Raw genomic sequence first — 27482 nt, 5'->3', positions numbered from 1 at the left:
AAAACCACTGGCTGTTCGAATCCCAACACCCACACGGCAGCTAATAACTGTCTGAAACGTGGTAGGCATTGCATGACATGTGTGCACTTACATACATGCAGACAGTACATGCATACACATACACAAAAAAAAATAAAAAATATTTTAAAAAATCTCCCAGCTAATGTTAAGTTAAATAAGAGTACCAACCACCAGCTTACAGAAATCTATAGAACAAAAAAAAAAAAAAAAAAAAAAAAAAGAAAAGGAAAATCCAGGCAATATAGAAATGGGGATAGGGGGCTCAATAAACACTGGACCAGAAAGCAAGGTTAGACACCAAAGTGAAGGTCGCAAGACAGCTGGGACCAATGACTGGCTCAGAGCTGAGCTTCCTAGTGGCCAAAGTAAGTGGATTCACACTCTGTGTAAAAGAGAAAAGCAGATTAGATTCACAGGCTATTTCCCTTGTCCTAGGACCTGAGCTGAACACTCCCTTATATACTCCAAAATGGGACATGTGGCATGATGTGGTAGAGTGCATTCCCCATCTCCACAAATGGAGCTGAGCACCCAGAGACATGGCACAGGGCCACTGTACTGTGTTCCAGAGCACCGATCCACAGAAGCACACTTGGGAAGGGTGCCCCCTATTAGAAAGTGGCTGCCCGCTAACTCCTGTTAAGTAAGTAATGCCCTGCACGTAGACCATCCCATCACACCTACACAGACAGACTTGACCTATCTCCCAGACCCAGCACATGATTCAGAAAAATGCAAACCTAAATCTCTATGGCTACTACTGCCTTGGTATCCGGGAAAGCAAACTTTCCTCATTGGCTCTCATGAAAACACATGTCTGTCCTGGAAAACTCAGGAGCCATGCTGAGAAAGGCAACTGCCCACCCTCACCACAGCTGTGGCCTCTTGAGACAGAAGGGCAGGGCTTTCCACCAGAGGAGCAATATCTTTAGCAGGCCTCAGTCAGCAAAACAAAGAGTCCGAAGGGGTCTGCATTCCTCACACACCACCATTATGCATTCTTAACAAGCACACTACAGCCCAGTCCTAAATTCTTCCAAAATGTTTGTGAACAAACAGAATCAAAACACCTGCCCTCTCATGTGTGACTTTTTGATACATGCATCCTATCACCACATTTCAAATTAAGCAATGCCTAAACTAAAATAGCAATTATTCATAATGGCCAAAAAATAAAACTATTCAAATGAACAGCAACAGGAAGATAAATTGTCAACTATCCGTACAGTGGAATATTATTCAGTTTTTAAAAAGGAGTAAGTGCTGATCTATACTACATGAAAAAAACCTGCAAAGAGGTCAGCCAAAAGTCCACATGATGTAAGATGCCAGGCATACAGAATGTCCGAACCAGGCAAACCAGAGATAGAAAACAGATTAGTGATGATCACAGTGTATGCCTGTAACCCTAGTCTAAAGTGGCTACAATGATAAACTTTATGTGCATTTGCAATAAAAATTTTAAATAGCAAAACTCTCACTGATATTTTGCACTAACAGAACTGTTAATAAAATTCAACTTAAAATTTTGTATGAAGATGATCATTATTTTCACAACTAAAAAAAGTTAGCTTTGAACACAGAGCATAAAAAAAAAATCAGAATTAAAAGGTTGAAGCCAGATGTGGTGGCTCATACCTGTTGTTCTAGTTAGCTTTCTATTACTATGATAAAAACACTGACCTGGGGTTGAAGAGATGGTTCAGGGGTTAAGAACACTGGTTGCTCTTGCAGAGGACCAGGCTTGATTCTAAGTACCCACACAGTGGCTAACAACTGTAACTCCAGTTCCAGGGGCTCCCTCTTCTGATTTCCGTGGGCAATGCATGACATGGATGCACTTACATGCATGCAGGCAAAACATTGATACACATTAAAATAAAATAATAAAATAAAATAACACTGACCAAAACTAACATGGGGAGGAAAGGACTTATTTGGCTTACAGAACAGTTCATCATCAAGGAAGCCAAAGCAAGAACTCTGGGCAGGAACTTGGAGCACAGACCATGGAGGAATGCTTCTTACTGTCTTGCTCCCCTGGCCTTTCCCCATTTCTTTTTTTTTTTTTTTTTTTTTTTGTCTTTTTAAGACATGGTCTCACTGTAGCCCCAACTGACCTGGAACTCACAGAGATCTGCCTGCCTCTGCCTCCCGAATGCTGGGACTAAAGGCATGCACCACCACGTCTGGCTAGCCTGCTTTCTTACACAAGACTACCTGCCCAGGGGTGGCACTGCCCACAGTGGGCTGGGCCCTCCCACATCAAGAAAATGCCCCAGGCATGACTACAGGCCAATCCAATGGGGGAAATTCCTCAGTTGAAATTCCTTCTAACCAGGTGTGTCAAGTTGACAACTAAAGTTATCCAACATACCTGTAATCCTAGCACTTAGGTGAATCACTGAGTTACAAGCCAGCCTGGGTTACAGATACCCTGTCTCAAAAGGGGGGACAATGGTCAGTCTTCACCTGTAAATTTGCAGGAAGTCCAGGTCCATTAGAGATATACAACAACAAAACATTTATCAATAAAATCTAGGGTTTGCTTCAAAATATTCCAGGGGAAAAGCCTAGAATAAACTTGAAGAGTAGTAATGGATTTCACTAAATTATTGAAATCCTCCATAATGAAACTCTTTATAAGCAAGTTTCTAGATAGCTCTCTGTGTAGATCAACGCCACAGCCACCTTTAGCTGCCAAATGCCAGGGGCTCTGCTAGGCACCCCCGCCCTGAGCCAGGCATTCAAGGTCATTTGATGCAGGTCCCACCTCAGGAGGTCACAAAAACCACCCTCATGAGAGCTGGGCGAGATGACACACACCTCAGATCTCTGTGAGTTTGAGGCCAGCCTATTCTACATAGTGAGTTCCAGGCCAGCTGGGGCTACAGGGAGACTCTGTCTCAAAAAGACCAAAAAAACAAAAAACTCATGAGAACCCCAGTTCAGACTGCCAGGAAGTACAAGGAGGTGTTGACCTGAACCCTCTCCTCAAACCAAACTGTTCAAACTTCAGCTAGCAGTTAGGTCCAGGCAATGTCTAGATACAAGGGGGATCTTTGACAGAAATGCATTAACAAGAGCTCCAGGAACAGACCTTCACAAACAACGTAAGCAGACCTTACTTCCAAGCCACGGATCCCTTGCCAAACTTGGTGGCAGGCTGATAATGTCACTGCCCATTCACTTGACTCTCTTCTTTCCTCTTCCAGAACTAGTCTTGCAGGGTAGGATGGACAATCTCTCCTCCTCCTTTCCTGTTGCATTCCCACTGTCTAGGAAAATGTGATGCCTAACCACATGCTTGTGTTATTCTGACTTTTGATGGACATGGCTCCAAAGGTACCTTATAAGGACTAGCTTTTCACAAGCTCCAAAGTGAGACACTCAAGAGAAAGACACCAGAATATATTACAGTTGGGTGCCAGAAAAGGAAAGGTAGGTATAGGAGACAAGAAGTCACAGTACCAACAATATCACTTAAAATAGCATCAGAGGTACTGCAGAGCACCGAGCCAGGTCAGGAGAGGTAGGTAGCACAGTGGGGGCCAGGTAGAAAAGGAGAATTTGAAGCAAGAGTCTGGGGCACAAAGTGGGAGTGAAGTGTGGGGGGTGAAGTGGAGAGTGGAAAGGGAGAGGTGGTGGCAACCTCAACTGCCCTCAACAGAGGACATGGGACATATAGGTTCTGGGTTCCCACAGTGGGATCCAAAGGAAATGAGTGGGTACTATGGGAGGGCCAGGGCCTACAGAGAACTGGCACTCATAAGCCCCATCTGGAGAAGATGCTGAGACTGGCTCTAACCCACTGTTGCCAGGCAACAGTGCAGCCTCCAATTGCCAAGTGTTCTGATTTGTCCATGAGGCTGCAAGTGTGGAATGCTGTGCAGGATCTGATTTTGATGCTGGCAATTATCATAGGTGAAAAATGATCTCCCCAAAGATGTCCACAGCATAGTCCTGAACCTGTGACATGCTAGGCTGTATGGCAACAAGGCAAGAGAGAGAATGAAAGCCATCTACTGAGCTAACTTTAGATAAAGAAATACACTGAACTGCCCAGGGGGTCCAACAGGAACACAAGGTCCTTCAGAGTGGGAGATGGAAGGCAGGGAAGTCAGCATCACACTGATGGCTGTGAGATGGACAGGACAGTCTCAGCTGGCTGAGAACAAAAGGCACTAAGCCAAGAAACAGGGAAGGATCTCCCATTCAGCCTCCCCAAGAGCTCAGATCAGGGACTGTCAACAATATGGTCTAAGTCCCCAAGACAGCTGCCACAGCAAACTGTACCCAGAAGAGGCACCATATACACACAAAAGTCAAGCTAGATCCCATGTGGTCCATCCTCCCCAACCTCTTTCCTCCATTCCACAGGGAGAAGAGTTGCAGGCTAGGACCGTATCATCTCCTTGACATCCAACATTTGGCCAAAGATAGTATCTCTCTGATGGTCTCAAACTTACCAGGAAGTTACTTATCTTTACCACTTGGTCATTAAATTCTCCAGGGATTTCTAGAAAACAAAACTGCTTAAGTATGGATGTTCTAGTCCTAAAGGACTGTTTACACAGGCATCAGTTCAAGACAAAACCATCACTTTGGCCCAGGGAAACTGGTCTGGAAAAGAGGGCGGGACAGGAACTCCTTTCAGCCCCACCCTTCTCACTGGCACAGAACAGAGTGCCACTGTTAGGTCCTCTGGGAAAAGTCTCAGGTCCCTCTTGTCACCTGGCTCCTCAGCACCTGTAGCAAGAGGGGGAGCACTTTGGGGAAACATAGACAACACAGAAACAAGATTTAAATAAGCTCTGCTGAATTCCCCACTTTCAGCAGAGCAAACACGCTCAGACAAGGGAGAGAGTAGAGGACCTACAGCCTACCCACTTACCACCAAAAGACTGTGAAAATGACAGCCCACCAGTCAAATTCCACCCAGTTCTTGCTGGGCCTGCCCAGAAGACCTAGGCAGTCAGCAACTGGGCTGACACATGTCCAGACTTTCTTCCTCCCATTGGCCTGGGTTCCTCTCCTCCGCCCCCTATAATCTTATACTTCCCTTTCACAATCCAACTTGCAGATGCTCTCCTCTGAAACTTTCTCCGACCCAGCATCCATCCCCAACATCTAACATCACTTCTTTCACTTATCTAGCAGCTGATGGACTCAGGGCCAATGTTACTCCTCACTACAGTCAGGAGCCAACCTCTACAGACCCAAGTTAACCTGCAAGCAGGGACTTAGATTTTATTCATTCATCCATGTTTCCCAGACCAGTGTGCATATGTGTGTGCTCAATAAGCATTAAATTGGGTATGAATTGGACTATGAACTGCCCTTTTGTCCAAAACACCGTAAATGATGTAACATGCATTAAATGAACCACATAAAACTTTTTAAGACAGGGTCTATCTGTAGGCCCAGCTGGCCTGAAACTCACTATATAAACCATACTGGCCTATTAAAGGCATGTGCCACCACACCTGGCAACTTTCATTTATTTTTAACTAGTATTTTAATATATCAAAGTTATGAGCTCTAAGTACATTATCTTAATAAACTTTTTAAATTTTGTGATTTTAGGCTGTGCATGGTGGCACACCTTTGATCCCAGCACTGGGGAGGCAGAGGCAAGCAGATCTCTGTGAATTCCAACCTAGCCTGATCTACATAGTGAGTTTCAAGCCAGCAAGTGTTACATAGTGAGATCCTGTCTCAAAAAAAAGTCATTTTGTTGGGCATCACCACCATAATCCCTGCACTTAAGAGGCTGAGGGGAGGATACCAAGCTTTAGGCCAGCCTGCAGTCTAAATGCAGTTCCAAATTTTACAAATAATGCCTGTTGTAATCACTACAATTTGGGGTGTGGGAAGGAACCCTGAATGGACAGATAAGAACCTGCTCTGCCTGCCCCATGCCTGGGGCTTGGGTGGAAAAGATTACCAAATGGGTGGATAGCAATCTCACCTCCAGCCCTTACCTTTCTACCTCTGTTAAACTCCCCTCTTCTCTCAGGTGGCTTGAGGACACCTCCCTTTGCCCTGCCTCTTTTCTGGAGCCCATTCCCACTGACTAGAAGAGCTCAGGGCCTACCACCTGCACCTCCTTACTGCACAGGCTTCTTCTCTCTGGTTTCCATTTCTTCCCACCTTCCAGTCCTTGACACTCCCAGAGGATCCCCTGAGCACACAAATCAGTTCTCCACCCACACAAACCATTAGAATTGTCTGGGCACTTCTAAAAATCTAAAAATCTCCCCTGAGTAGTCTAGGGAGGGGCTTTCCAGGCCTCATGACTTGCAGGTACACCCAGAAACAAGAGTTGGAGCTGGCTCCCAAAGTGTCAAATCCAAACTCCCTAGGCAGCAAAGTCACCCCCAACTGAAGGATACATGGATTCTGGCCTCCCTTCACCAGAACCACAACTGGCCAGTCTCAGGAAGCTAGCCTGGGCCAGAAATTACTCCCCTCAGCATGCCACTGCTATAGGGGCCTTTCCCAAGTCCTAAAGATGGTAGATGAGCAACTCACACCAACACAGAAAACAACTGAGCATGTGCATACACGGCACCACACCAAAGCCCACCTCAGGAATCCTGTCCTGATGTTGCCTATGGGAAACACCTTCCACTCCTTGTAAGAAGAATGTTCCTTGTCCTTCAAGGCCCACCTCTATCAGACCTTCTCCTTGATATCATCCCCGACTCTTCTAGATTTTTTTTCTCCATTCTTGGCCTCCTGACAAAGAATCAAAATCACAGCTCAACACACTGTTGGCTCCTAAGTTTCTCACAAATGTTGACTCTGTCCTCTTTTGTTGGTGGTAAGAAGCATCTCATTTCCACCCATCAATCTGATTCCAAAGACAATGTGCTACATATTTTCCAGGCTGACACTGACCTCAAATATCCCACCTACCGTCACAGAACTGTTGTTGAAATGCCCATACCTCCACATCTTTGGGTTGCCTCTCATGAAACAGAACGTAATTTTTTCCCCCTGAGCATTTGCTTCCCTTAGTGTTTTATCCCAAGTAGAGTCATCATACCCCAGGGCAGCTTCATTATCAAATGAGCAAAATGAGCATGTGCTTTCAGAGTGCAGTGAAGCTTGGCAGCTTACTGGGGGGCGGGGGATGCAGTGCCCTTTCAACACCAATGTTTTGCCTGCATTCATTTATTCACCTCCAAGTCTTAAAGAGCTTACAGTACAACCAGGAGCGGTAGCAAACGCCTTTTGTCTCAGCACTCAGGCAGATCTCTGTGGCCAGGCTGGTCGACATGGAAAGTTCCAGGCCAGCCAGGGCTTACAAAAACAAAGTCTAATCCAAACTCCCAAGTCTCCCAAAAGAAACCCCTCCCCCAACCAAGAGCTGTGGGCCATGTTCAAACCCACGGAAAGAGCCTCCTTCCAGGCCTTCTTCAGAGTCAACAATCTACAGCTAGCACTCCCATGTTAACTGCCTATTGAAAAAGGAGCTGCTTCAGATTTCCATTTACATCCAACTTTTTTTTTTTGGTCTTTTTGAGACACTGTCTCCCTGTAGCACCAGCTGTCCTGGAACTCACTACGTAGACAAGGCTGGCCTTGAACTCACAGAGATCTGCCTGCCTCTGCCTCCCAAGTGCTGGGATTAAAGGCGTGCGCCACCACGCCTGGCTACATTCCACTTTTTAAGAATACCAACTACATTGCATTTCGGGTAAACTGCACCACAGTTTCAACAGTCCCATTACTACAGCATTTTGTGTGTGTGTGTATAAATGTATTGCCTAGATGTATGTAAGTACACTAGTGTCCTGCAATGCCCAAGGAGTTTAGAAGAGGGTCAGATTCCTCTAGAACTGGAGTTACTGAGGGTTATAAGCCATCACATGGGTGCTAGGAATCAAACCCAGGTCCTCTGCAAGACCAGTCAATGTTCTTAACTAATGAGCCATCTCTCCAGCCCATTACTAGAACATTTAGTTCTTAGCATGTTATGTTTACAAAACCAGTGTGCAGATTATTACAAAGTAAAAAGAAATGCTCCCTTCCCTCAATGAGCAAGTGGCCCAATCACTGAAATACAGCTTTGCAAACACAAAAACTCTTAGCAGCCCACAGACTTCCTCCCAACCCAGATGGTATACCCTCAGGTCCCTGTGGTAGACATTCAGGCTGTTTAGATTTCAGCATTGGTTTCTGGGGTCCTGGACAGGGAGGTGAGGTGTTGCCACAGCAATTATTTCACAAAGCTTCAAACCTCACCAAACAGATGTAAGGACTGAACTGAGGTCCTTCCAGTACAAGGCAAGCTCCCCTCCCTGCTTCCATGCACTCATCTCTGAAACACTGCCTTGGATGTGACTGAGGGTAAAGTGAGGTCATAGAAGAACAGGGCATACCTAAGAGTGAGGGAGGGAACAATGTGGTTCTGAGGCTGACATAGTTAACTCAAAATAGCAGCTAGGAGGGGCTGGAAAGATGACTCAGCAAGTAAGAGCACCTGCTCTGTTAGCATGAGGATCTGAGTTCAAATCCTCAGAACCCACGAAAAGCTAGACATGACTGCACATGCCTGTAACCCCAGCACTGGTGGGCAGAGACAGGCAGATCCCAGGCGCTTGCTGCCAGCCAGCCTAGGCAAGATGGCAAGCTTCTGATTCAGTAGGAGACCCTAGACCCTGCCTCAAGGCAGAGAGCAACGCCTATGATTTTGCTCTGGCCTCCATATGCACAAACACCACACCCATCTACACATACACCAGCAACAACACATCAGCTTGGGCATTCAGAGCCTGCGGCCTGGTGCAGGTTGCCAAACTCTTCTGGGTCTTGCTTTTCTCAAAATGCAAAATGGGAAACAGTGACAAGCTAAGGAGAAAAATAATTTTTTTCCCCAAAGTCTAAACACTAAAGAATATTAAATCAATCACAGTCATTTGAGGGAGGAGCTGTGACTTTCATTAACACCCTGATCCACTGCTAATGGCCCAGAGGGATTCTGCTCAGATAGACCACCCCCCCAACCCCCACCCTTTCCAGATGCATTCCTAAAGCCCAAAGTCAACATCTTGCCAGCCACATAGGGATAAAGAACCTGCGTTTCCAACAGAATCCAGGACTTACTGCCATTTTGTAGGCCACTAGTCTTTTTTTAAGGAAAATGATACAACTCAGTGATAATGCCATGTCTACCGCCTACATCACAATCAGGTGAAAACAGCAGTCTGAGAACCAAATTTCCTTTCAAATGTCCCACCACCATCTTTCAGGGCAATATTTAGAAGCATTTCTGAAGCAGAAAGGAAGTCTTTCTGCAAGCATCCCCCTGCATTCAGCAGTGCCAGATACCTCACATGCCTTCACTTCAGTTCCTGAACTGAAGCATTAGCAGCAGGCAAACACTGGTTAAAAATGTACATTCTCAGCCCAGACCTTTGCAGACTGCCTCAGAGTGCCTGACTCCGGCCTCCACATAGTGCTAAGAATGGAGGCAACCTAAGTGTCCCTCAACGAAAATGTGGTACACTTACACAATGGAGTTCTACTCAGCAGTAAAAAGAAAAAAAAACAAATCATGAAATTTGCAGACAAGTATGCCACTCACCACTCATCAAAGAAGTTTCTTTTGCAACAGAGACCATTACAGAGTTCCACAACTGGTCACAAATAGCGATTGTCTGTGAAATGCCCAACCCCAAGTGACATACCTACAATGGAACCTCTACACCTAAGACTCATGGAACACAGTGGAACAAGGGGTAGAGAGAATACTAATGCATAATGCATCTCTCACCTCTCATCAGTGAAGCTCTCTCATGCAATAGAGGATGATGAACCCAGGGCTCAGGGACCACTGCAGAAGAGGAAGCAGAAAGATTGTAAGAGCCAAGGGAGGAGGTACATGACCATATGGAAATAAAGTCTCACAAAATCCTGGGACCTTGCTTATATGAACTTAGAGCAATGGTGACAGCATGCACAAGACCCATGCAAACTCAAGCAGACAAAAAAAAAAACTTACATAGAACTGTAGAAATGGACAGCAGGCCCTAATCTTAGCCAGAGAACTATTGGGCAGCTGATTACTACTGAGGAAGAGCTCATCGTCTTCTTCTTTTTTTTTTTTTTTTTTTTTGGTCTCTTTGAGACAGGGTCTCCCTGTAGTCACAGCTGGCCTGGATTCACTATGGTCATCAGGCTGGTCTCGAACTCACAGAGATCCACCTGCCTCTGCCTCCCGAGTGCTGGGATTAAAGGCATGTGCCACCATCCCTGGCTCTTCTTTAAGGGAGTGATTCTAGGTAGGCTGACTAGACCCCAGTGGATGAACTTGTACTAAGGGATGTCAGCAGATACTAACTTGACTTGATAGGCCTTAACATAAATGACAGAATGCATGAAAACCAGTGGAGGATTGGGAGGGCGCCAATGGGGAGGAGGGTATAAAGAAGACTAAGATGTTGTATATGAAATACACAAAAATTCAACAAAAAATATATTTTAAAAAAATTCATTCTCAGGGCTGGAAAGATGCCTCAGCAGGTAAAGGACTTGCCACCAAGCCTGACAACGTGAGTTCTATCCCTGGGACCCACATGTTGTAAGGAGAGCAGCAACTCCCACAAGCTGTCTTCTGATCTCCACATGCATGCTACAGCACATGTGCACCCACACAAACGATAAATAAATAGGGGGTTGGAGAGATGGACAGATGTCTCAGCAGTTAAGAGCACTTGCTACTCTTCCATAGTACCCAAATTCAGATCACAGCACCCATACTGGGCAGCTCACAACCACTTGTAACTCCAGCTCCAGGGGATCTGAAGCCCTCTTCTGGCCTCTGTGCATACCTGTATACATACACAAGACAGACAGACAAACACATACACACACACAAATTGTCCTTTAAAAAAAAATCCGTACTGGGCATGGTGGTGTACACCTTTAATCCGAGCACTTGGGAGGCAGAGGCAGGCGGATCTCTGTGAGTTCCAGGCCAGCTGGGGCAACAGGGAGACCCTGTCTCAAAAAGACCAAAAAATAATAAAATAAAAATTTAAAAATTCAAAAATAGCTGGGTGTGATAGTGCATGCTCCCACACTCAGAAAGCAAAGGTTGGCAGATCTCTGTGAGTTTGAGGCCAGACTGGTCTACACAGCAAGTTCTGGGTCAACCAGGATTACATAGTAAAAACCTGTCTCAAAAAAACGAAACAAGATAATAAATGCAATTTTAAAGAAATTTTTAATGCACATTCTCAGGGCTGAGATAGCTCAGTGGCAAAGTGCTTATGTAGCATTCACAAAGCCTTGCTGGGTTCAATCCCCATATAAAACCAAGAACGGTGGCACATGCCTATAATCTCTGCATTAAGGAGGTAGAGGCAAGATCAGAATTTCAGTACCATCTTCAACTACCTGGTGAGTTCAAAGCCACCATAGGCTACCTGAGACCCTGTCTAAAAAAAAAAAAAAAAAGTACATTCTGTACTGAATGCAAAGCTCTAGAGTGAAGTCTGCCAACCTGCTGAGCCAACGCCCTAGAGAATCTTGATGTACAGTGAGTCTAAGAAACAAAGTGTTTCATGAAGTGGTCATTGCTGATCCCACTTTAGAAATAAGTAAACCAAAGCTCAATGACTGAAGGGTCCCACACCACCCAGCCAGGAGGCCCACTAGGCCCTACACCAACTCCAAAGCAATCTGCTACAAGGCATTTGCAGCCAAACTGTCTGGGCTATTTGGCGCTCTCCACTTTTGAGCTGCAGGATGTGAGCGATGTCACAATGACATTACCAAAGAGGGGTGGCAGCAGAGGAAGAATGCAGCCTGCACTCAGAAGTGATTAATTATAAATGCTTTTAAATCAACATCATGCATTAGCCCTCAATGGCCAGCCATCCCTCAGGACAAGCCTGCTTCTCCCTATTCCATTTGTCAGCCTTACATGACCAAGAGCTGGAGTCTCTTTATTTACAGCTCTCTATGGACCCAATTCCTTCCACTGCTTTGAGCAGAAAGAGAATTGAGTTACCTGTTCTTTCTCTATAACAGGCTTAGAAGAACAGGCTTAACAGTACAGCACACTGTATGGACCAGGACGAGCCAGAAATGGAACCAGGAAAAGGCCTTTCTAGGCCCAGAAACAAAGTTCGCTCCAGGAGCTGCGAGAACTAGGAATGAGTCACCAAAAGAACCCAGCACACTCTGAGGAAGCACTGTACTATGTTCCTCAGACCTGGCTCAAGGGAGGCCTGCTTCTAAATCAAATCTAAATAAAGCATCTATCATATAAAGTAGCCCGTTGAATTACTGACACTCAAACCACAGTGTTTCCACATATCCTGAGGTTAGGAGAAAGCCAGGAACCTTAAAACTTATTCACAATTCCCAGCCTAGGAGGTTGGATGGTAATCTCCAGATCATACCCTACAATGCCAAGGAATGCTCATATGGCACTTTCTATAGACACTAGTATCAATACTGATTATGCTGGATCCTTACGGGTAACTGAACCTGGCAGTCTAGTCTTTCCCCTCATAGGTGTTAAACCCAATCCCATGCACTGATGTAAGCGGTTCTGTTTGCTCTTCTGTTTTTAAAAGATGTTGAAAGAGTTTCAAGATTTTAAGACCTGAACAACTTAGCTGTCTGCCTGGAAATAGGTCAAACACACTCCTAGATCGAAGTAACTGAATACACACACTTAACTGCATGGACACTTATTTCACTGCACTTGTTTATCTAAGTTTCTATTTTTAGGTACTATGAACAAACTAAGTAAGAAAGGAAATTCTACTGACATCACAAAGTTTGTCAATTTTCAAAAACTCACCAGCTGGAGGACTGAGAATATAGCTCAGTGGTAGAGCACTTGCCTAGCATCTGTGAGGCCTTAATTTCAATTCTTAGTACTGCACAAAATAATCTGCTCCACAGTCCTTTCACAACACATATGACAAAAACAAAATGTGCTCTTTCCATCCTCAACAATCTTGGTTATATCATCCACCATTACTCAGCCTGTTACCTTGCAGTACGTCTCTTCACCTTCAGACTAGACTTCTCAAATGAGAGCAAAGGTACAATATTCGAAAGTCCAACATACCTACTCAACTTCTAGCTCTATAACTTACTGTTGCCTTTGTCATCTTAGGCATATGACATGTTCCCTGGGTCTCAGTTTCCTTATCTACATAAGCAGAACAATACCCGAATAGCTGTCACATGACTGCTGGGCCAACATGAGTTTATGCTGGAGCAAAGTTGAACAGTACTGATACAAGATCAATAAAACCATGTCCTCCTGCCCCCAAGACTACTTACTACAGACTTTTACTTAACATCACTGCATGTCACAGACTGAGCTGGACCTTGGAAAAGTAAAGACCCAACAACCACTGGCCTCAAAGATGTCAGTCCCATCATGTGTGAAACGTTCTAACACATTGTGTAGGTTGGGGAGGCTGGGAGAACAGAGGAAGGCTCTAAATATTGATGGAGCTGGCAAAGGTCTCCTTGACAGACAGGTTTGCTTAAACCCAACATACTTGTCCAAAAGACAAGAGCCAGGCATAGTAGCCCATGCCTATAATTCTAGTCCTGGAGAGGCTGAGGCAGGAGGATCAGGAGTTCTAAGCCAGCCTGGCCTACACAATGAGAGCCTACCTTAAAAAAAAAAAAAAAGTCCAGCAGTCAACGGAGAATAGAACTGCATAATTGCTGACTTTCTCTCCAACCTCAAGCCCCCAAATCCAAACCCTCCGACTCCCCAAGGTTCAGGGTCATCAGGTGCTCAAGTCACAAAATAATCGCAGCTCATCAACAGGACAGAAAGACTCTGCAAACTGTGAAATTTTATACACTCTATTCTCTTAGCACTCTCTATTCCACAAAGAATTGAAATTTGCCACTCTTTTCGGGTCTTTTTGAGACAAGGTCTCCCTGAAGCCCCAGCTAGCCTGGAACTCACTATGTAGACCAGGCTGGCCTGGGAACTATTTGTCTGCCTCTGCCTCCCAAGTGCTGGGATTAAAGGCAAGTGTTACCACACCCATCAAAACTTGCCACTCTTAATGAAACTAAAAACAAACAAAAAAGCTGGGCTTGGTAGCACACACCTTTAATCTCACCATTCAGGAGACAGAGGCAGGTGGACCTCTATGGCTTGAGTCTAGCCTGATCTACATAGTTTTAGGATAGCTGGGACTATAGGGATCCTATCTTTAATTAAAAAAACAACAACAAAAAAAATCTAATATCCTTTAACTTCAGGAAAAGCCAAACCATTAAAATAAGTTGGAGTCTCCAAAACTTTTCAACTACTTTCACAGGGCTCTTATCAGAATATCCACTCTTGGGAAATCCAAGTCTTATTATAAAAGATTATGTAAGGGGCAACTGTATTTCCACAGAGGGTTTCTACAAAGGATGGGTCATTTTCTGAGACTATGCACACCATGCCAAGCACTATCACCTAAAAGTCTCACATTTCTGGGCTGGAGAGATGATGGCTTAGCTGTTAAGAGCTTTTACAAAAAGCTTTGCTTTTATAAAGGACCTAAATTCAGTTCCCAGCACCCACTTCAGGCAACTCAAACCACCTGTAACTCCAGCTCCAGGGGATCCCACACCCTCTTCTGGACCTCCTGCACACCTGCACTCACAGGTGCATGTTCTCCCACACACAAATAATGTTGTAATTTTAAAAAAATAAGACTTTATAAAAAAGGAAAGTTCCACATCCCATCATAACTCAAAAGCTTGGCACCATATACCCTGCAGGGGAAACTTTTCTTCCCTCTAGCCCCAGGTTCGGGGAGAGATGGGAGTACCCCATAGGATTATCCAAACCTGCTCCTGATGCAGCAGCTTGTGGGATGCAGAGAGTCCTGAATCACCAGGTCCAGTCATTTGCACTTTACCAAACTCTCTGTTTACAAACAGTCCAGCAAGACAAGACTGGTACAGATAACTTGCCTAGAGAAACTTTAAAACTAGGAAAACAAACTTTAACTTCGTAAAAGCAAAAATACAGATAAATAAAAGATCTACAGGTGCTTCTCCAACACAATCATTTGTTCAAAATACAGGCACTTGAACTACCATTCAGAAACAAACTGCAGTTCCTCCCCTGTAACTATGAAAATGTAATTACCACCGCAAGCACCATCACTGCTGTGTGCATTCAGTATCTGCCCTTACACTCCATATCCAGAGTTACAAGTTTCCTGCTAAATCTTCATTATGTTACATAATGAGGATGTCGGGCATTGAAACTCACGTTTTTCAGTCATTTCAACCTCCATTCCAATCCCTTCTTTCACAGGGTATTTTCTGGAAGTGCAAACGAAAATTTCACACTTCTCATCTTTCCCTGCCCTTTTTCTTGCGCGAATGTTAAAAATAACAGGCAAGGAACTGGGAGGAAACCTTAACGTATCTTTAAAGGAATTCCTAAGTGCTGTGGAGCATCCTAGAGATGGAGCTTCCAGTTGTGGCACTGACATCCTATCTCCGGGTGACCTTGAGCAAACCAATTCATCTCTGGTCCTCAGTTTCCCCCATCAAAATCACAACGAACGATGGCTAGTCCCATCCTTTCTGAAGCAGGCTTCAAGCGCGCCCCCAAGGCAGCACTACAGTGCAGAGGCCGTTCGGAGGGCCCGAGAATGGAGTACTTTCACCAGCCGTGCTGGGGTATCTAGGGGGCTCGGACTGCCTTCCCCCTGCAAAGCCACTGGGCCAACTTCAGGTTGTAAACAAAAAAACCTGCTGGCCCGGACTTCAGGAAGGGCAACGCACTCGGGGAAGCCGCCGCAAAGGAGGGGAAGGGTCTCCAAGTACAGGCCGGCCCCACGCGTCTATTCACCCAACCCCGACTAGCCTCCAGAGCCGCCGGGCCGGGTCTCTGCCATCCCACGCGAAACAAAAGGCAGCTGGAGCCCGACTTCGCCCGACTTCGCCGCCCCCGTCCCCGCTGTGCTGTGGAGTGGGGGCTGTGGAGGGGAGCCCAGTCCGGGGGCGGGAAAGGGACCGCTCCAGACGGAAGGACAGGGATTCGAGCCGGGAGCCTGGACCGTGAAGGGGAGGCCGGCCGATACGGGTGAGAAGATCGGGAAGGAAGGGGCGCGGGGCCGGGAGGGCAGGAGCTTGCTCCGGGGAGGGCGGGGTTGCTCCAGACTGAAGGGCTCCCGAGTGAGGTGTGAGGCGAGGACATTAAAGAGCACCCTGGCTGGGAAGCCCGGGTCCCGGCTCGGAGAGCGGCACCAGGTGGGGCGGGGCCCAGCTGAGCCGCGTCCAGCCGGGTGGGGTCCGGCTGGCCACAGGGTGCACCCCAGACCGGCGAAGGCGGAAAGCTTGTACTCCCGGGGCGTCCGCGCTGCGCCCCGCCCAGGCCCGGAGCCCCGCGCCCCGCGAGTCCCGGCTCACCTCCGCTGCCCGCCCGCGCGAGTGCACGGCTGCGGCCGCCGGCGACGCTGGAGAGGCGGGAGCCACCCGAGCTGGGGCAGCGTTTGACACCCACACGCCAGCCAACATGGCGGCCGGGAGGGGGCGCGCCGGCCGCGTGCGCGCGCGCGCGCAAACCCCGCCCCTCCGGGCAATGAGGCTCCGCCTCCGCTCATAGACTCCGCCCCGAATGCCCCGCCCTCAGAACGCTGAGGCCCCGCCTCCAGTCTTCTCCGCCCCGCCCACACGTGACACCAAGACCTCCTGCAAGTAACTAAGGGAGTTGCTGATGCCATGCCGCCTACACACATGCTCAGGAGTCTTAACTGAGACCCCGACAGTTCCGCACTCCAGCAACCCTCCACGCTAAGCACATTATCCTCACCCTAAATCCACGCTCCTCCCTTAAACCCGCATGCACAGAACCCCGCCCATCCCACTCAGAACCTCTGCCTCTTACCATTGCAACTTGGGGCTTCAAAAATATTGTCAAGAGGCAGAGACTGGAACCAGGCCCAGGGCCTCCCAGAAGCTGGTCAAAGTTGATTTATTTTAGCTACAAGTGTATTCACTTCGTGAAAATTCACTAGCGTTTACTTCAGATGTGTGCGCTTTACCGTACGTGCATTATATTTCAAAATGTATTCAAAAACTGTTGTGAGGAGTCCAAAGGCTTCTGCAAATGGCCGAAGTGGTTGAAGGCACTCAGAGGTGGAACCCTCGACCCATTTGGCTCCTCTTGGCTCCCCTTGGCTCTCCTTGGCTTTCCTTGGCTCACCAGGCCCCTGGGCTTTAGCAATCCCTAATGCAGTTCTGCATAGTCTCACACATGGACACAATACAGCAATGTGAAGCACTACTTTGTTTTTACCAAGTAAGGAGAGCTGTGTGCCAAGCCATGTGCTGGGCACCAAGACAAGACGAAATGCAAACAGTGCCCTGCCCAAGGAGGCAGGCAAGGCCAGGCCTTTCCCCTGGGAGGTTCTGCGATGGATCAGAACTGGAGGCCAGATCTCAAAACTTCACCAGAGGGTCTAGGACATGTATCAGGGCTTCAAAAGACATGGGGCACCATCTCTGTTGCCAGTCTGTGCCCAGAAATCCCATTCTGCCTTTGCTTGCTGAAGGATCATTACACTTCTCCTAACCACAGATTCATTTTCCCTACAAAGGATTCAGATTGGTCTCATAAACTGGGAATCTAGAGTCCTCATCTCTGGCAAAAATACAATAAAGCTGGGTGGAGGGCACCACTAACATATCTTCAAACTTACATAGTCACTTTTCATTTATTTATTTATTATTTTTATTTTATATGTATGAATGTATTGCCTACATGTAAGTGCACCTTTGTGGTGCAATGCCAGGGGAGATCAGAAGAGGGTGTCAGATCCCCTGGAACTGGAGTTACAGATAGTTGTTAGCTGACATATGGGTGCTGGAAATTGAACCCGGGTCTTCCAAAAGAGCAGTCAGTGCTCTAACCGGGGTGAACCATCTCTCTAACCCCTGCTCACTTTTCTTTTGAAAGTCCAACTTGGGGAAGTTCTGGATATTAGAAGCCCTTGCTCATACCTTGCTGCATATTCAGTGTCCCTCCATATCCCTCCTCACCTAGTGTGAATCATACTTTACATGCCTGCTTTGCCATGAGAACTGTTGCTCCTTTGAACTTGGTTCATCAGGAAGGGGAGGACAGGTGTGTGATCCCTTCCCCCCCTATCACAAGGTCACAGCCAACTCTCCTAATAACAAAACACTGGTTAAAAAGAGAAAAAGATAATGCTGATATGATCATTTATGTGGCCAGGAAACTTTCAGGAGTGAAGACCCAGAAAAAGCTGTCTGCCTATATGTTTTGGTTGGTGAAGAATGAACAGCCACGTAGAGATGTAACTGGACAGAAGGGGACAGCCTCATGTAACAGATAAGGGGCTGGGGAGTCCAGCAAGGCTTGTCTGTTTAGATTCTTCTTGGCCTCTCTGTAAGGGCATTCCTTTCTGGAGATAATGTAGAACCCTTCCGAATGGAAGATCTTATGACCTACAGGGTAGGTTAGAGAACTTCTCTACGGCCAGCTCAGGCAAAATGAGATTATGAGAATCTGTCTAGGTTTATGGCTAGATTTGGAATTCTGGTTTCTATGACTTGTTTTTTTTGGGGGGGGGGCGGGGATTAAAGGAGAACAGGAGAAAAGAAGGGTAGGGAAGGATCAGAAAGAAACTGCTGCTGACCCCTTTCCAATGTCCTTCAAAGTACTCAGCATGCCAAAGATCACACTTTGGCCCCAGCAACTCCATTGTGGAGAATGGAACTCTACATTAAAATTATGACCCTGCCCCAGTTTACAGCTTCAGACTGTCAGTAACAGTAAGGCAGGAGCAGAGACCTGACAGCTCCACACTGAGCCTGAAGCAGCCTGAGAAACTGTTTTCAGAGACTTCCACTCAGATGAACCCAAGGTGGGATAAAAAGACAAAAAAAGTTATGAGGACAAAAGAAAGAAAAAGAGCTCCTCACTCCAGCGTCTGCTTGAAACCTCTTTCCAACTAAGAGCCAAGAATTTCACCACAGTTAACATTTGCTGTGAAGGTTTCCAGCATAGAGACACTATTTGTTTTATATAGAAATATTTTCAAATCAGAATGTTTAAATTCAGGGCTGGAGAGATGGCTCAGTAGCTAAGAGCACTGGCTGTTCTTTCAGAAGACGGGGTTAGAATCCCAGCACCCACATAGCAGCTAACAACTGTTAACTCCAGTTCCAGGGAATCCAACACCCTCTTTTGTTCTCCTTGGGCACTGCACTACACTCCTCGGGTGCACTAACACACATGTAGGCATAACACTCATACACATAAAATTAAAAACTAAATAAATAAAAAAAAAAGATTGTTTAAATTGCAGTAAACCATGCTTAAAGCCTGAATGTATATGGCTTTAAGTAGGGCCTCACTTTTCTGGGAATCTTACAGACAAAACTATTAACCTTTGTTTACAGTGAAGATGTCCTAACTTTTTGCATTCCTGTGATCTAGTATTACCTTTTCCAATTGTAATTCTGTCAGGAACACCACTGGAACCACCACTCCCAGCTTAGATTGTATGTGTGTGTGTGTGTGTGTGTGTGTGTGTGTGTGTGTGTGTGTAGATGGGTACTCATGGAGGCTAGAAGGGAACCTCAGATCCCCTGGAGCTGGAGTTGCAGGCATTTTTGAGCAGCCTGATGTGGGTGCTGGAATCTAAACTCCAGTTCTCTGGTAGAGCAGTTAAGTGCTGTTAACATCTAAGCCATCTCTCCAGCCCAAGAGGAAATTTTTAATAGATTTAAACACAGAGGCTCATAGAAAAAGGAACTCAGGGAAAGAACTAGCTATACCCAAGTGTGGGTGTGGGCTTCTCAAGAGAGAATCAAACTTAAATGATCTTTCCAATAGTCATATAAACAATTTTGTTGACTTCTGAAGTTTCATCTGAAAAAATTGCTAAGGAATTTAAATGAGATCATAGGGTGGTTCCCAAAGTACATTGGCGGGATTATAGCTGGTAAGACAAAACCCTAGGCCACAAAACTAGCACCTGGAAGTAAGGTATATATTTACTATAAATAAGTTTGCAGTCTTGTTTGTGAGATAACCAGAAAATTACAGACTAACATCTAGGAAAGGCCCTATATGTATAGGCCTCAAGTCTGGATGATTGCTTTTTTTTTTTTTCTTTCTGAGATGGTCTGCCTGTAGCCACAGCTGGCCTGGAACTTGCTATGGACACCAGGCTGCCATTAGCCTCACAGAGATCCATCTGACTGTGTCAGGAGTGCTGGGATTAAAGGCATGGGGCACCATGCTTGGCTTCTATTTAACACTCTTATCTGAAATATCCCCATATAAAAGGAATATTGAACTGGAGATATGGCTCAGAGATTAAAAGCACTGGATGCACTTGCAGAGGACCTGGGTTCAGTTCCCAGCACCCACATGGCTGCTCATGTTGACAACTACCTGTAACTCCAGTTCCAGGGGATCCAGTACCCTCTTCTGGCCTTCAAGGGCATTGTACAACACAGATGCACTTACATACATGTAAGACACAACACTAATGCACATAAAAAATAAATAAATAAAAATGAAAACAAATTTTTTTTTTTTTGGTAACCCCAACTGGCCTACTGGAGCTCTCTATGTAAACCAGGCTGGACTTGAACTCACAGAGATCCACCTGCCTCTGCCTCCCAAGTGCTGTGATTAAAGGCATGCACCACCACACCCGGCTATTTTTTTTACCAGCCTTCATAGCAAATTTTGTTAATTATGCCAAAATTATTTTTTAAGTATAATTTTAATATGTTTTTCACTTTTTGTACTAAAGCAGTTGAATCGCTCAACTATGTGGTTCCTGGGGATCGGAGTCAAGTCCTTAGGTCTGGCAGTAAGGGAACTAATTGCAAAAGAATTCAAATTTCTTCTGTCAAAAGAATGATCACAGGAATGTAACCTTTGTAATGCTATTTTGGAATCCACCCACCACCACCAATTTTAACTTTTGTTTACAACAAGGAATTCAAATCTATTAATCCCTACCCCCCCATCTAGTAAAATTTTTGTTTACAAAAAGCTTCTACTGCATTCCTGGAACTTGATGGCCTGGAGCAGCCCCTCCCCCTTCTCCTCCATTTCCTTTGTGCCAATTATTTTTAAACTAGTCAATCACTAAAGACTGTAAGGTCAGAGCCCAGACCTTGGAGAAAGGACACAGTACTCCTGGGTTAGAATAAAAACCTATCAATGCAAACCCTGGTAAGTAAAAAAGTAAAAGCTGCCTTACCCAGTTACTTTTGTTTTGTCTACATACATGTTCTTTGTGTGGTAGTAGTGGGTCCATGAACCTCAGATTTAATTTCTAACAATCACAAGCAGCTTTACCTGCAGAGCTGTCTTACCAGCCCTATGCTAGAATTTTTTTTTTTAAAACCAGGCAGCCCCGGCTGGCCAAAAATCGCTATGTAGACGAAGCTGGCCTTCAACTCACAAGTGCTGGGATTAAAGGTATGTGCCACCATGTCTGAGCCTGTGCTGGGATTCTTGACTCTCTGCTGGTGATAGATTTCAACTAGACTCTAGAGTGAGGGGCTCCTTTGAACTCTAACACAAAACTGATAGAACCTTTGGGGGTAGGGGAAGTATAGGGGATTGAACCCAGGCCCTTGCTAGGCAAATGCTTTCAGTCACATCTTCCACCCTATAATTTCCTTCAGTGATGGAAATGTTCTTTATCACTGCCATGTGATAATGACTTGTTGCAGGTGACAGAGTGGAGCTGTGCCCTCTCTGTCCCTGCTACTGTTAGAAATAAAATCTGAGGTTCAGGAACCCCCACCAACACCGCAAAAGAACACATGGACAAAGCAAAAGTAACTTGGCAAGGGAGATTTCACTTTTGCAAAAGGGCGTCTTGTATGGTCAATCAGATCTCAGAAACTTGATAGGTTTTTATCCCTAACACAAAAGCACTGCCTCTTTCCCCCACTGGCTAGTTTAAAAGAATTGACACAAAGGAAGGGGAAGAGGATTGGCTTAAGAAGGGGGAAGGCTCCATCATACTGACCCAGGCCATTGGGTTACAGGAATGTGTCAGGGTCTTTTTAGAAACAAAAGTCTTACAGGGTGGGAGGATTAAAAGATTAGAATTCCTTGTCATAAACCAAAAATTTTACAGGGTTTGAAAAAAAGACTAATATTTAATGTTTCTTACCACCTCTGACAACTCAGGATTCTTCAGTTCACACCTGAAATGCATCACTGTGACTATGATGATAAATTTTTATTTTTTAATTTCTTTTAAGATTTACTTTTATTTATGCATATGAGTGTTTTCCCTGCATATATATAACTGCACCTCAAGTGTGCAGTGCCCTTGGAGGCCAGAGAGGGTGAAAAATGTTAGGGTCCGTGACTCGGTGGGTCTCTTCTGGAGAACAAATACACAAGTATGGAGATGCAAAAATCAAGCAGAGTTCTATTAAACCAGCTAGCTGGGGCCGACCGTCCTTCAAAGACATGCAGGTCTGGTTAGAGCGATCGACCCTGAGGCAATTTCAGGTAAAGATTATATAAAGATTATATAGGCTTCCACAACCGTTACACAAAAGCCCGCGTTTATACAGCCAATAGTTTCAAAGCAAGCATTTCACAAACCAATAACTTTAAAACAAGAAGAAATGTTACAGCTCCCTTCAGGTGTCTCAATTGGGGAGAGATGATTGGTATGTGCCTGGTACGACTCTTTCTTGTTATCTTGTGTAAGCAGACATGACATGACACAAAACAGGTCAGGCTCTGGGGACTGTAGCACTTTGCCTCTATCTTCGGATGCTTGTGTCTCCAGTTGAGTTAATTGGTTACAAGCAGTAAATTCAAACAAGTAAATTCAAGCAGCAAATTCAGACAAGCAGCAAATTCTTCTTTCCCTAACATTTCTCCCCTTTTTCTAGATCAGACTGAGGAATCTTCCTCAGCAGTATCTAAGGCTTTGTATTTCTGGCGAAGGACCAAGAGATGGACAGTATCGATCTTTTCCTGAACAAACCTTAATAGCCTATTTATTATGTAGGGACCAAATGTGACTAAAAGCAATAGGATAATTAGGGGTCCTGCGATAGCTGAGAGGAGAGTTGTAAACCATGGTTTATGTGTGACAGGACTCGAACCAGCCTTTATGGCCCTCATATTCTCTACGTCTTTTTTCTAGGTCTAGCTTTAACTTGGCCAGAGATTCCCTAACTGCTCCTGTCTTATCCACATAGAAACAGCATTCTTCCTTTAAGGCAGCGCATAGTCCCCCTTCCTTTAGGAACAATAGATCTAGGCCTCTCCTATTCTGCAATACTACTTCTGACAAGGAAGTGAGGGATTGCTCCAGGTCTGACATTGACTGCCGGAGCTGCTCTAAGTCCTTGTCAACGGCCAGTCTTAGGGCTGTAAGTCCTTGTTCCCACATTACTAGGGATGCAATTCCCGTTCCTGCTCCGGCCAGCCCCAAAGAAAAGAGGGTCCCAATGGTTAGGGCTGTGATGGGCTTCCTTTTACTCCTAAGGGGACCTAGTCTTTCTTCCCAGTAAGAGAGAAAATATTCATGGGTGTGGTATGAAAGCCTGGGCAGAATGGCCACTAGTACACAGAACTCAGCAGTGGAGTTAAACACAGAGGTGGATAATGCTGGGGTGAGGCCTATTTTTGAGCAAAGCCACCATCCTGAAGAGGGTATAACCCACTTTTCCTGCTCCCATGGGCCGGTAATGCTTGAGGAGCATACCTGGCTTTGGGATGCTGGAACTGTGCCTACACAGGTACCAGTGCTAGAAACCTGGGAAATAGTGAATCCCCAGGGTCTCCTGTCCCAGTAAGTAGGATGAGAGCTGTTGAGAGTGTAAGAGCCATTCATCCAGATTGCTTCATAGAAAGGTGGGGATCCAGGGTAGCATAACCAACATGGTCCTCAAGGGAGGGACTCGTGTGATTTAGGGTCTCTACCACTGCTTGTATCATTTCCCACATGGGATTCTTGAAAGGAGGTGGGTTTCCCATAGTTGGGGTAGCAGATGTAGTAGGCTGGGGAATGAGCCTCGGTGTAGGACGTCGGGGCTCTGGGCGGGGAGGTTTCAGCACTGGATTGGGCCCTATTGCCAATTCGACTACTGCCTCGACCTTGAGAAAGGTCTGAAATAATAACCCCTATAGTCGGTGGCCATGAGTTAGGTCTCAGGCCCCATGTCAGCCCACTTGTCCACCTCCTTTCTTGTTTTCCTTTTGAGGTAAAGGTGATTTTTATCTTATTAGCTTCAGGAGATACTTTTTGCCTGTCGTACGGATTGATAAATCTCATGTCAATTAAATCAGGGGAAGCTTTCCGTCTCTCCTGTCCATCGCTAGTCCCTACGCAATCCCATTCAGCACAATAAAAACTTTCAGCACCCTCACAATGTTGCTTCCACTATCCTGTCCGGAAACTAGGGCAAGCGTAGAACCCATTGCTACAAGTAGTTTGGCAGCTCTTCCAGACATGCCAGGGTGGGTTCTGGGGGAGGGATTCCCTCAATACAAGTTCTAAGTTTATATACAGGTCTGGCCACCATGTCCACAGTGGGGCAATGTGAGAGATTTGGCCCCATTCCTCATGAGTGTCACCATTTCGCAGGATCCATGTCTGGCGCACCGGTTGGTGGGGGTTGATGTTCTGAGCTCCCTCTGACACTACTATTCTCTGGAGAGCCCATAACAGTGAGCTTATCAGCAGGAATCCTTTCATGTCCAGCTCATCTGTAGCTTCAAGGGATTAGCAGGATTTTGCCGCACCTCCCACTTCACACAGGATTCCGGGTCCTCGAGAGGCAGGGCCTTCCGAACGTAGGTGTGGTGGACTCAGGGAGCAATACCGTCAACCTTTAGGGCAGTGGGGGTGGTAGACAATACAACATAAGGTCCCTTCCATCTGGGTTCAAGAGTTTTTACTTTGTGTCTTTTTACCCAGACCATATCCCCTGGGACTATGCCATACCCCACAATCGGGGTTTCCGGGTCCTCGAGAGGCAGGGCCTTCCGAACGTAGGTGTGGTGGACTCAGGGAGCAATACCGTCAACCTTTAGGGCAGTGGGGGTGGTAGACAATACAACATAAGGTCCCTTCCATCTGGGTTCAAGAGTTTTTACTTTGTGTCTTTTTACCCAGACCATATCCCCTGGGACTATGCCATACCCCACAATCGGGGTTTTCTCCCCTTCATAGTATGCTTTGATTAGGGGCCAAATTTCCTGCTGTACTTTGGCAAGGGATTGCAACACATTTAAATAGTCGGGGGCTGACTTCTCTTCCCCCAGGGGCTGCACTTGCCTGGTTATTGGTGGAGGGGCCCTGTACATTATCTCAAAGGGGGTTAGGCCATGCACGTAGGGGGAGTTCCGAACACGGAAAATGGCTAAGGGGAGGAGGGTCACCCAGTCACCGCCAGTCTCTATTACCAATTTAGAAAGGGTCTCCTTTAATGTCCGATTCATTCTCTCTACCTGCCCAGAGCTTTGTGGGTTGTATGCACAGTGCAATTTCCAATCCGTCCCCAGAGCTTGGGCCAGTCCTTGCAGGACTTTACTAACGAAAGCCAGGCCGTTATTGGAACCTATGACCTCAGGGATCCCATATCTGGGGACTATCTCTTCTATTATTCTTTTTGCTACTACCTGGCTGGTCTCGTGCTTGGTTGGAAAAGCCTCTACCCACCCTGAAAAGGTGTCTATCATAACCAGCAAATACTTGTACCCATACTTTCCTGGTTTTACTTCGGTGAAGTCTATTTCCCAATTCCTCCCTGGAGCCCTCCCTCTCTCCCGTGTACCTGCTGGGTGCACCCCCTTGGGAGGCTGGTCTTAGAATGGTGCAGCTATTGCATTCCCTCATGATTTGGCGTGCCGCCTTGCTCTGGTGAGGAAACACCAACTGCGCAGACTGAAAAAGGCTGAGCAACTTTTTCCAGCTTAAATGGGTGGACTTGTGCAGATTAGCAAGCAAGTACTGCCCTAGTGCTTCTGGCAGGATTAATCTATCTTCCTGGTCCCTATTCCAACCTCCCTCCTTAAGCTCCTTCCCCGGGACTCACTTTCTAATCCATTCAAGGTCCTGAGGGGAATAGTTAGGGTTTGGAGGCAGGGCTGGCAGTTCAGGGATGGGCACCTCGAGAGCTGCAAGTATAATGGAGTCCGAGAGGGCCGCCCTCCTAGCTTCCGCATCAGCAAGGTTGTTGCCAATGGCCTCAGGAGTCTTCTTTGACTGGTGGCCCGGCACGTGTATAACTGCCACTGCTTTTGGTTTTTCAACAGCAGCTAGCAACCTTTGGACTTCTTGCAAGTTTTTTAGTTCCTTTCCTTCTGCAGAACAGAATCCTCTTTCATGGTAGATGGCGCCATGGACATGGACAGTGCCAAAGGCATACCTGCTATCTGTGTAGATGTTGGCCCATCTGCCTTCTGCTCGAGTCCAGCAGGAGCCCTTGGTAGTGGGTGAGCCTGGCATTTGTCATCCATTTCCCTGGAGGGTGCCTGAGAATTCCCTCCACAGTGTGTGGTGCTGTCACTCTTAAGACTTGTCCAAAGGTCAGCTTGTCAGCTTCCTTTACCAGTAGGGTGATGGCTGCCAAGATGTGCAGGCAAGATGGCCATCCCGAGGCCACTGGGTCCAGCCGCTTGGACAAGTAAGCCACAGGTCTCTTCCACAGGCCTAGTTGCTGGGCCAGGACTCCTTTGGCCACTCCCTTCTTTATATCTATGAACAGAATGAAGGGCTTTTTTGGGTCTGGCAGAGACAGGGCGGGGGCCTGGAGAAGAGCTTCTTTTAATCTGTCAAATACTTCTTGCTGTTCCTGACTCCACTTCCAATCCGGTCCTTCTTTGGTGGCTTCATACAGAGGACGGGCTATCTCTGCATACCCTGGGATCCAGAGTCTGCAAAACCCAGCTGAGCCAAGGAATTCCCTCACTCCCCGGGGAGAGGAGGGCACAGGAATTGTCAGGATAGTCTGTTTTATGGCTTGTGTCAGCCATCTGGCTCCTTCCGCTATCTTGTACCTCAAGTAAACCACTGACCTCTGGCAGATGTGTGCCTTTTTGGTGCTGGCCTGATATCCCAGGCTGCCCAGTTCGGCCAACAAGTTCTTCATAGCTTCCATGCCCTCTTCATGAGTTGCTGTAGCCAGCAACAGGTCATCCACATACTGTAGCAGGGTCACATGGGGGTGCCTTTTGCAGAAGGCCTCATTGAACAAGGTGGGAGAGTTCTTAAAGCTTTGTGGCAGTCTGGTCCAGGTGAGCTGCCCTGTCTTTCCCCCTCCTGGTTCTTGCCACTCAAAGGCAAACAAGGGCTGACTTCAGCAAGAGGGACACTGAAGAAAGCATCCTTCAAGTCTAGGGTGGTATACCACACATGGGACAGTGACAGGTGGCTAAGTAGGGTGTATGGATTGGGCACCGTGGGGTGGAC

The 27482-nt window shown here is 46.4% G+C and overlaps 1 protein-coding gene across 1 annotated transcript in view; it reads right to left on the bottom strand.

Annotated features, from left to right (window-relative positions):
* Epn2 (epsin 2) overlaps positions 1-16594 on the bottom strand; it is an 80330-nt gene extending 63736 nt beyond the window's left edge. Inside the window, exon 1 of the mRNA XM_008826410.3 lies at positions 16444-16594. The gene's annotated coding sequence lies outside the window, so the exon portion shown is untranslated. The remainder of the gene's footprint in view (positions 1-16443) is intronic.
* Positions 16595-27482: the final 10888 nt, after the last annotated feature.

This window comes from Nannospalax galili, unplaced genomic scaffold, assembly GCF_000622305.1.
Source record: "Nannospalax galili isolate Female #2095 unplaced genomic scaffold, S.galili_v1.0 scaffold530, whole genome shotgun sequence".
In the NCBI taxonomy this organism is placed as follows: domain Eukaryota; kingdom Metazoa; phylum Chordata; class Mammalia; order Rodentia; family Spalacidae; genus Nannospalax; species Nannospalax galili.
The sequence above is the reverse complement of the archived record's forward strand: the minus strand, read 5'-3'. Positions and strand labels throughout refer to the sequence as shown.